This window comes from Octodon degus, unplaced genomic scaffold (assembly GCF_000260255.1).
Source record: "Octodon degus isolate 3935 unplaced genomic scaffold, OctDeg1.0 scaffold00012, whole genome shotgun sequence".
NCBI classification, from domain to species: domain Eukaryota; kingdom Metazoa; phylum Chordata; class Mammalia; order Rodentia; family Octodontidae; genus Octodon; species Octodon degus.
In genome coordinates, this window is record NW_004524588.1 from 18,868,549 (window position 1) to 18,879,071 (window position 10,523).

Consider the following 10,523-nt stretch of genomic DNA (forward strand, 5'->3'; position numbering starts at 1 on the left):
AAATTAAAAAATCAAACTATACACAGTTCAGTGTTTATAGGACACATCATAAATTATCCTAAAAGCATTCTAGTAACAGGAGAACCAGTACTCTACCTTGTTATTTTCAGTAAGATTCTCTCAGTTCCGAGCTGTATCTTACTGTGTTAACTCTTTACAGCTCACCTGCAGTCGCAGTAGAATAGAAGTGACATTTTTCCAACTTGATGAAGTGACGGCATACACAGAGATCCTGTCAGCTCACTTTCATAACTAGCAATTAAAGTCACAAAGTTTACCTTTCTGTGTTCATTATTGTACTTTGTCTATTGTGCTTAGAGAAGAGTTTAAGCTTAAATATCTGGAGCAGACATTTCTTTTAGAGGAGAAGAATTAAATAAAATTAATACCTTCACATAGAATAAATGCCTACAAGAGAATTTGCACAGTAGCAAAAAGAAAACCAATGCGACTATGGTTACTTATCTGAGTTTTGTTTTAAGATCTTAAGAAAATTTCTTCCCTGTGACGGTGATTCACAGGCATGAAGAATCTTATGTGGAGAATTTATCTCTGAAAATATAACTTCTGTCTACTCATTTAGTTATTTTTCTTTTCACTTTTGTGTTTGGTACCAGAAATCAAACTAGAGACCTTGACCTTGCCATGCGGACACTTACTCAACTCAGTTATACCCCAGCCCTCTAATCTTTTAGAATAAAAACAATATTTATGACCTTTTTGTGTGCATAAAAGAATTCTGTTGACCTTCATAATTAGTGGAGCAGGATGTATCCTTTGATGTTCAAAACTCAATCTGAAGAAGAGCATTGATTAAATTTCACTTAGAGATCAGGCATGGTCGTACACAGCTGTAATCCCAGTGCTGTGGAGGCTGAAAACAGGAGGATCACTATGAGCCTGAGATGTGCAGTGAGACCTTATACTCTGTACATAAAAGATAAATAAATATGTTGTCTCAGCTTACAGGGTCTGGATCTAAAACAAAAATTAATTAATTAATTAATTTAAATGCCTAGGCTTGAGCAAGCAAATCTTTTCAGAAACGTCTTATGTTGCTTTTATCCTACTCAAAAGTAAGAAATGGAGTTATTTCTAAGCTTTTCAAAGATCTAAAGGATTTCTAAAATTTAAAAAACAAGGGCAACACATGGAGATACATTACAAATGGAATCTTTAGGAAATGTATAGGGGTAAAAATCCATGCCAAAATTCAAATGTTCAGTTCAAATAAAGGACTAGTAGATGATAGAAGAGTGAGATCCAGGAGTGGAGCTTTAATGAGAAACAAAAAGATGCATTATGAGGAGTGGGAGAGAAGAAAGCAAAGTGCCACCTCATCTGGCCACTCTTTCTAGGAGCTTCAACTAAGTGCCAAGTCTTTGCAAAGTTTAATGGGGATGCAATTGAGCCACAGAACTTTTTGGGAAGTAGTAACAAAAATAAGTCTCTATACCCTGGTTTCCTTCGCTCGCTTGCATCTGTAATGGTGTGTCCCACAATGGCTATTTGCATCAACTTCTCTTTAAAACATGATAACAGCACATCAGGTTCTAGAGTACTTAAAATGCTCCAAGAAACTTTACTTCTTTGAACCAGAATGATGAGTCAATTCAAGTGCTGGCCATGTTTCACATTATTTATTCTCTTACATTTCCTTATTTGACTTAAAGCAGAGTAATAACATTCACATTTGATTAACTACAGACCGTAGGAGAGATTTTACTGGTGCACACTTAGAATTGCAGCATCCTCGGAATCTGAATCAGAAGGATCACAAGTTCATGCGCAGACCAGGCAACTTAACAACATAGTGAGACTCTGATTCAAAATAATAATGAGCATAAATAAATAAATAAATATCTTGAGATGTAAGCCAGTACAAAGGCCCTAAGTTTAATTACCATTACTAAAAGGAAACAAAAGAAAACAAAACAAAATGACAGTGATTTCAAAAGAAATTTTTGCATCAGGTAGAAGATTACATAGTTGGATAGAGCTCCCAGAAGTAGATGAGCCAGACTGAACACAGACAGAGGCCGACATATTTGCTCAGTCGAAGAGACAACTCAGCTCAGAATGCCCAGGTCAAAGGAGCTCGTGTCCGCAGAGCACAGAACCAGAGAGGAGAGAGATGCAAGATGTGAAAGTCTGACTTGTTTTTCAGTAGAGAAACTGATGTGCCCACGAGCGTGGGAAACACACCTGCAGCTGATAAAAGAGCCAGCTGGAAGGCTGAGAGGGACAGTTCTGGAAGATCACACAGGTTCAAAGGTGTTGCTTTCTCCTATCATCCTAATGGCCAGCTAATCAAGGGCATATAATGATTCTAAAATGATTGTGTGTATAGTAATAGTTTTAAAATGCGTAAGACAAAAAGACAAATAGAATATCCACAATTATAATTGAACATTTCAGCACAAGTAGTGTCAAATCTGTACAAACCTTCCCAAAAGCTAAAGAGGATTTGATACTTTGCTACTTTGCTCATATAAGTCATTACTGTTCTGACACCAACTGGAAAAATTCATTACAAGAAAATAGAGGCAACCATTGCTCTTAAACATAGATCTAATAAGCCATAGCGCAGTATATGCCAATAGAATCTAATAATATGCAAATGAAAGAACACAATGTTATTCCAGGAAGTATGAGATTTAACATTTCAAATAGATCAATATGGCTTACCATATCATCAAACTAAATATGAAAAAAAGATAATTGCAATCGATGTAGAAAAACAAGACATAGGATTATATTGAATATCAATTTCCAACTTTAAAAATGTGAAACGCTCTCAGCATATGAGGAATAGACAGGAATCTGAAAAACGACATCAGCAAACATACTTGTATATAATCTTAAATTTTGTATTAAGGATTGAATGCTTTTCTGCCTAAATTAGGAAAAAAAATCATTTTTTTCTTTATACTGGAGTTGTAGCTAGTGTGCCAAGGCAAGAAAAATAAATAAAACACCTTCAGATTGTAAAGAAAGTCATTCTGTTCTATTTTCAGACAACATGATCATGCAGGCATCTACACAAGAAGCTGTTGGAAATAATAAGTGAGATTAGCAAATTTTCTAGAGATGAGATCGATGTATAATAAACAAATTTGTGATCTACCGACTAGCAATGATCAACAGAAGTTTATACAACGCTTGTATTAATATTAAGAGCATACACGGTTATTATGAATGAATATGATGAAAGGTGGTAACATTGCAAAGCAATAATATGAGAAATTAAAGAAGACAGAAATTAATGGAAAACCTCTTACATTGGTAAAGTTGTTCTGCAGTCAACACAAGTCCTGTCAACACCCAGCACATTTGGTAATCTCATATTCGTGTGGAAATTCAAATGAGCAGAGAGGTTCAAACAACTTTTTAGAAAACTACAGTCGGATAACTTATACAATCTGACTTCAATCAAATTATAAAAGCTATAATCAGTGTAATTTGATATTGTTATAAAGATAAATAGGCCAATAGAAAGGAAGAAGAAAATTCAGAAACTGATTTTCAATAAAAGTATAAAGCCCTATTTTATAACCACATGAAAAAAAGAATTCTAATCTATACCTTGCAGCATAAAGTATTAACTGAAATTAAATAATAAGCCAAAATGTAAATTTACCTGGGTGTGACAGCAGGGCTGGGGAGATAGCTCAGTAGAATAAGTGCCTGCCTGGGAGGGAAAGCACATGCCTGTATCCCCAGTGCTCAGGAGGCTGAAGCAGGAAGATAGCTGGAATTAGGAGGCCAGCCTGGGCTACAAAGTGAGTTCAGGCCAGCCTAAACTTCATATGGAAAACCTGTCTTAAAAAAACGCAAGCAAGGACTGGCCAAATAGCTTAGCAGATTAAAGCACCTGCAAACAGATGCAGGAGCCAGGGGTTTGATCCTTGTGCCTGCCATACAGGGCCTGCCCCTGCGGTGCACTGAAACGGCAATTGAGGCTGGGCATGGTGGCATGGGCCTGTAATCCCAGCTCTTGGGAGGCTATAAACAGGGGGGATCACTATGAGTCCGATCTAGTAGTGAGAACCCGAACACCCTGCAGACCCTTCCATAAATTACAAAAGAATAAGAAAAATGCAAGCAAAACAAAAAAGAAAAAGGAAATTTCACCCTAATCTCTAAAGATCACCATTTCTTTTCATCTTAAGTCAGGTAAAGATTTATCACATAAAACCCTAAAAGCACAAATAACCACAATCACACCAGCTGACAAATCAAATGCAGAAGCCAAGCATATTGGTCATGGAAAGCCACAAACAAGGGGAAAATACTTTTCAATTCCTATAGTGCTCTGTAGAATATATTTATCTCAAACTAATAGTGAAATAAATAAGAATTATAAATTATTTATATAAACATTGTAGTATGTTATATGTTATAAGCTAATATTTTGAGGAAACTATTCAAAAATTGCACAAATACAAAAGAAGCACAAAAAAGATATTCAAATAAGGGGCAGGGAGATAGCTCATTGATGCAAACATCTGACTGGAAAGTGCAAGCTCCTGGATTGGGTTTCTGGCACCAAAAAATCAGAAAGGAATTTGATCAAAGGGCCTTCTTCAGTTTCCTTCAGTGCACCCCTCAGCTCGTAGTTCCTTCCCCTGGTCCAGCTCTCCATAGCTATCTTCTCCTCAGCAAGCGTTCTGTACAATATACTCAGGCTTAGCTGTTTCACTGGGTCTTATGTAGAACACAGGATGATTTTATTTGTGAAATTTATGCCTGGTGATATCAGTCTATTTTGTACTATTCAATATTTTACTTTTTTCTAAGGACATGAGTGACACAAAACACACTGTCTGGAAAGTGCACATGCTTAGGACTTCTTTGTATACCAATGAAAGTACCGCCACAGTGGAGATTGAACGCATCCATCGCTTTCAAGGTTTCCTCCTGTACACTGTGCTTTGCACGATCTTCTATGGCTCATAAAACATAAAACCTATTAAATATGTGCTCATGCTTTTCCCTTTTTAGTCTGTGTTCTGATATCGGCACCTCAGCCATGAGCCTAGGATGGATGAGGTAATTATAACGTTATTCCTGTATAGTAAAATTTAGAATAACTGTCCCTAAAAGCTAAGCAAGAGAAAAATGAATATAAAACCATACTTGTTGGCATACTCCTGTAGTCCCAGCATTCATGAGGCTGAAGCAAGAGGATCCTTTTGAGTTCAAGAATTTTTTCTTGAATTGTGTAGAGCCTTTATCTCAGAGGGAGACAGAAAGAGGGAGAGAGAGAGAGAGAGAGAGAGAGAGAGAGAGAGAGAGAGAGAGAGAGAGAGAGAAAGAGAGACAGAGAGAGAGACAGAGAGAGACAGAGACCAACAGACAGGCAGACGGACAGACAGATAGATGGACACAGAGAGGGCAGAGACAGAGAGAGACAGGGACAGAGAAATTAAAAGGGAAAATGTACAAAAAATGTGTAACTACATTTGCATCCAATTACAGAAAAGGAACGCTGTCTCCTAATGATGGAAAGTGGGGGAATCCTTTACAGCATTCCTGCAGTGCACGGCTACCACCTGGGAATGAGTGCAGGTGGTAGAGGTACACGGCAGGAACAGACTGGGAAGGACAGAGGAAATCTTAATAATGATTGACACCTTCAATCTCAACTGCAGTGGTGCTTTCATGGGAAATCCTAAACCTGTTCACTTTCTAAACCATTTCTTGTGCATCAGTCATGTTCTTAGAAAGAAGTGAAATATTGAGTAATACAAACTGGTGGGGTGAGGTTAGAAGTTTTCAAATAAAGCCATCTTGATCATTCCCTATCTGTGTCCCTTCTTTTTCCACTGGGACTCTGGCTGTGCCCCTCAGAGGGGCAGTTTCCATCAGGATGCTAGCCTAGATCTCAGAACTCTCTGTTAATTTCTGTGTGTTCTCTTGAATCTCTGTAAGATAACCAAAGTGACCCAGGCTGGCCTGGTGTCTCCTTTGAGAAAAGTGAAGGCCATCACAGGAAGACATTCCACTGACACCTGAGTCAGAGGGGTGAGCTCAGTGGCCGGCAAAGCCACCCGGTGGGTGGTCCACAGGTGTCAATAAATGCTTGCTGTTTTAAATATTCTTTTTTTTCTCTTTAATGTATGTGATACAGGGTCTCACTATGCAGCTCAGACTCATAGTGATCCTCCTGTTCTCAGCCTGCCTAGCACTGGGATGACAAACGTGCACCACCACGCTCAGACTTGGTGGCCAGCTCAGCACACCCGAGGGCAGGGCCAGCAGCATTTGGAGTGGGGAATTTAACCCTCATCGCTGTGCTTGCCTAAGCAGACGCTTTGTCTGCTGAGCTATCACACCTGCCCTAATGCTTGTTATTTTAAATGACCAGAATTCCTTTTAGTTTGTAATAAATAATAGTTAGTATGACCTCTACAAATCTGGTTGGGGAGTTACCTTGTTAAGCTCTGGAGCATGTGCAAGAATTTCCTCCTAAGGAATATTTGCAGAATCCTTTATAGGAGATCTGATCTCCTTATTATTAACTTCACTAAGTACTTTCCGGGTCTACATGCTTAGTAATGTACTGATTGTTGTATGATATCAAAAATATAAATGCAAAACAGAGGCCATACTCAGAAAGTTTAACATCAATGGGGAGTATAATTCAAATAAAAGATTATTACTAATAGAAAAAGCAATACAAATAATAATAGCAGGCAGAATTATGAAATGTAGACTATAGCAAGGAAAAAATTACAGGAACTCATAGATAACTTATGAATCTTCATATTATCATATTTAATCCTCAAAAAAGTTCAGTGATACAAACAATATTTTATTATTTCTGGATGAACTCAAAAATAAGAGAAAATCTAGTGTGTTTTGGAATTAGCTGAAAATCAATATTTAAATATTAGCAGTTAGAAATAATGGAACAATTTGAGGCTCAAATCATTGATTTTCAAAGGCCAGTCCAACAAAAAGATTTTTGGTAAACAATCACTGTACTGCACACTGTCTGGTCTTCACTCAAAAGATGCATGACCACAGGTCAGCTTCCTGTGCTGAGCGCCATGTAGGGTGTTCTCATACACACTCAGCGTTGTGGATTCATGGAAATGCTTGTGTCAATCTGCGAGGGGCTTAACCAGCGTAATGTCCAGTTAGGTGGCCTATTATGCTTTGCCTCTGTTACTCTTCTCTCTTCTCTCTTCTCTATTTGCTTGGACAAGTACCTGACACCCAAAATGAAGGAAGGAAAGGTTTATTTAGCTCACAGTTACAGGAGGTTTCAGTCCCTATTCAGCTGGCTCTAAGCCAGCCTGGCACATGGCAGAGGGCAGCCTTTTATGGTGGCAGAAGACAGCTAAAGAGCAAGAGCAAGGGGAGGAATAACAGCACTAATGGCAACAGAGAGCAAGCCTGTCTCTCTGTCTCTCTTATGTTGCACTCAGGCAATCCACCTCAGAGTGGGTGAAGCACTCACACCCATAATCCCAGCAGTCTCAGACCCAAGAGCCCAGCCTTGGACCACCCATCATACCAGTGGATTACGAGGTAATCACAGACTCTGGAAGTCTACCCCATGATTGCATGAGGCTTTGGGGGGACACCTACAGACAAACTGTAACATATTTCAAATATCATGGCTAAGAAAGTGAGAACAATTCTGTTTCATCTAGAATAAAATTCTTAACTTCTTTAGGAAGGAGAGAAAGAATTTTTTCTTGAAGTGTGTAGAAGACCTTAGTTTTCAAGTAGGGAAAAACAGAAATACGTGTAGTGGATTGTTGACTGCTGGTCAACATGTTATACCTAGCTGACTTGCACTAGCGTGGTGTTGGGTGTGGGAGGCCCACCTGAGGATTGTGGCCATTAGTATAAGAGGCAGGAGAAGCTGTTGCTACACTGCTGGGGATCCTGCTTGGGGAAGCTGTTGGAGCTGCTGGAGGCTGCTGGTTCTCTCGGAGGACCTCGTCATGCTAGCTTTCCAGATGAACCCAGATGTTCTCATCAGAGGAGCAGTGCAGGGCCGCACTGTCACTGAGAATGGCTCTGTTTCACTTATGGGGAGCTCTGGTCCTCACCTGGAGAATTGCTTCCTGGCTCTGAAGGGGAAGATTGTGCACTGCTCAGCCTCCTGGAGAAGCTTGTCGTGTTGGCTTTCCAGATGGGAACTCAGCTTTCCTCATCACTGGAGGAGCTCAGGACCTCACTGTTGCTGAGGATGGCTGTGGTACTTTAGGTGCAACTCTGTTTCTTACCTTGAGTGTTGTTTGCTGGCTCCAGTTCAGATCCTCCAGCCTGCTGGCACAGATCCTTCATCCCACTGACGGAGAGTTCCTAGCTTCTACCACAGAACTTTGTGCCTTCCCAGTGTAGATCCGTGAAGAAGTCCTGCACAAGACATTGTCATGCACCCTAGTGCTCCAGGTGGACTTGTGAGACGCATTGTTATGGGCTCCAGGCTTTCAGCTGGACTCGTGTAGGATGCCAAGATCCAGGCCCTCAGCAGGGTTCTGTGGCCTGTAGTGTATGACAGATGTCCTGTACTCTTGTGTATGATTCTTTGCATGACTATAAAATAATCATATAAAATGTGTCCTGTATTGTACTGTTCCCCTTGCACAGAGCCCACACCATGACAGTAGTCATTCCATTTTCTCGCAGGCAAAGCTTTCTCTGATTGCTGCAAAATATCAAGTAACTTCTTTTATATCAAGGCTAATTTACATGTCATAGAAAAGCATTATCTTCTACTTTGTTTTGTTTCATTGTGAGCTCTAATCAACTATCAGAATGTCATAGCTCCTCTGAAGCTATAAAATTACAGAAAATAAGAATGCAGACAGGTTTGACATGTATATTGTCTACCATACCAGGCACAACAACTAGTGTCCCAACGTTTAAAGGAAAAAAATGTTGTTTATCATCAAAATGATCCATTATCTTTGGAAACAAAACAGTTCTACAAGCTAAATAAATTATCTTCAGAAATACCTGGCCTAATTTTCAATGCCTTTAATAACTTTTTTCCATCCAAGTACATATTCTATTTCTAATAGGTGTGGTGTATTTATACACCACAGTATTACTCAGCTGTAGAAAAGATAAACTTAAGGCATTTCTAGTTAAATGGACGCAACTAGAGGCCATACTCATAAGTGAGATATATCTCACCTGCATGTCTACATATTATAGTATCTTCCTAGTGTAATAGCCTGAAAGAGTAAGTAAAATCTGAAAGGTACAGTAGACACTATGAAAGAGAAATAATCAAGTCAAAGAGAAGGAACAACTGGAAAGAGAGAAAGGAGAAAAAATAAAGTAGAGAAATACACACACACACACACACACACACACACACACGGTAGCTTGGATAATTGAACTGCTGATTTCTATTGAAAGGAGCAGGTAATGTTTTCTTTTTCCTTTTTATTTTTTGGGACCAATTTTGTGTGCTTCCATCTGGTAACCTGTACACCTAATCTGAAGAGAACAATATGCACTATAACAATCATTTCTGAATTCCTTTCCTTTTTTTTCTGTTTCTTTTTTTCCATAATTTTATTGAGAAATAAATAGCAATGAGACAGTTTCAAATCAAATTGGTAGGACAGTTTCAATAATTAACACATTGCATACATTCTTCCTACTGGTTAATTGCTGTACAAGATGCAGACATGATATCCTGTTTACAAACACCATTAGAACAAATCCCTTTATTCATTAAGAGAATGTAACTATATATCTCAGCTAACCATTTTGAATACACAGATACAAAATGGACATTCATCTGTATCCCCTTTTTGTGTTAAGTTCCATTATTTGAATATTATAGTTGTGTTAACTCAGCAAAATATTCTAAAAGAGTCCAGTAGTCCATGATAGTACTGGGTCTTCCGCTTCACTGGCAATGTCAGACATTGTTGACCTGAGTCCCCTACAGCTCAATATAACAGCATGGCTTTACTTCTTATACTTCGTTTTTATACTTTTCTGCTGGATGGTTAAGACCAAGGTAAAGCAGGACCTATGCAACAAGAGTTGTAGCTTTTGGGTCTCATAAGGTCAGTGAAATCCCCTCAGGATTTATCTTCAGATGCTATACCTCAGATTGTAGATACTTTGTCAGTGTCAGCCATGTGGATGAGTCTCAGCCATTGCTTGGCCAATGTGCTCTCTGGGAAAGCCTGAGAGAATGTTTTCTCTCCATGTAACTCTCCTTAGGCACACTCTACATCATTGATCACTTTCCTTTCTGGCCCCATAATCTCCTTGATCAGAAAATGCAGGAAACTCTACCGAGTTACGTGATGTTACAGTACAAGTTCTCATATGTTCTGAGTCTCAATTGACCTTGGAAGGCTAAGGACAAATGTTGGCTTTCCCTGTGGCCCTCCTTTTTCTCTAATTTTGGTCTTCAAACTTAGGATGTTAACTCTCCAGAAGACAAGCTTATTGTTATTACCATACAACCTAGGCTGTTAAGCTTAACCTCACTATCTGTCTGAATATCAAACATCTTAGGCATAACATGG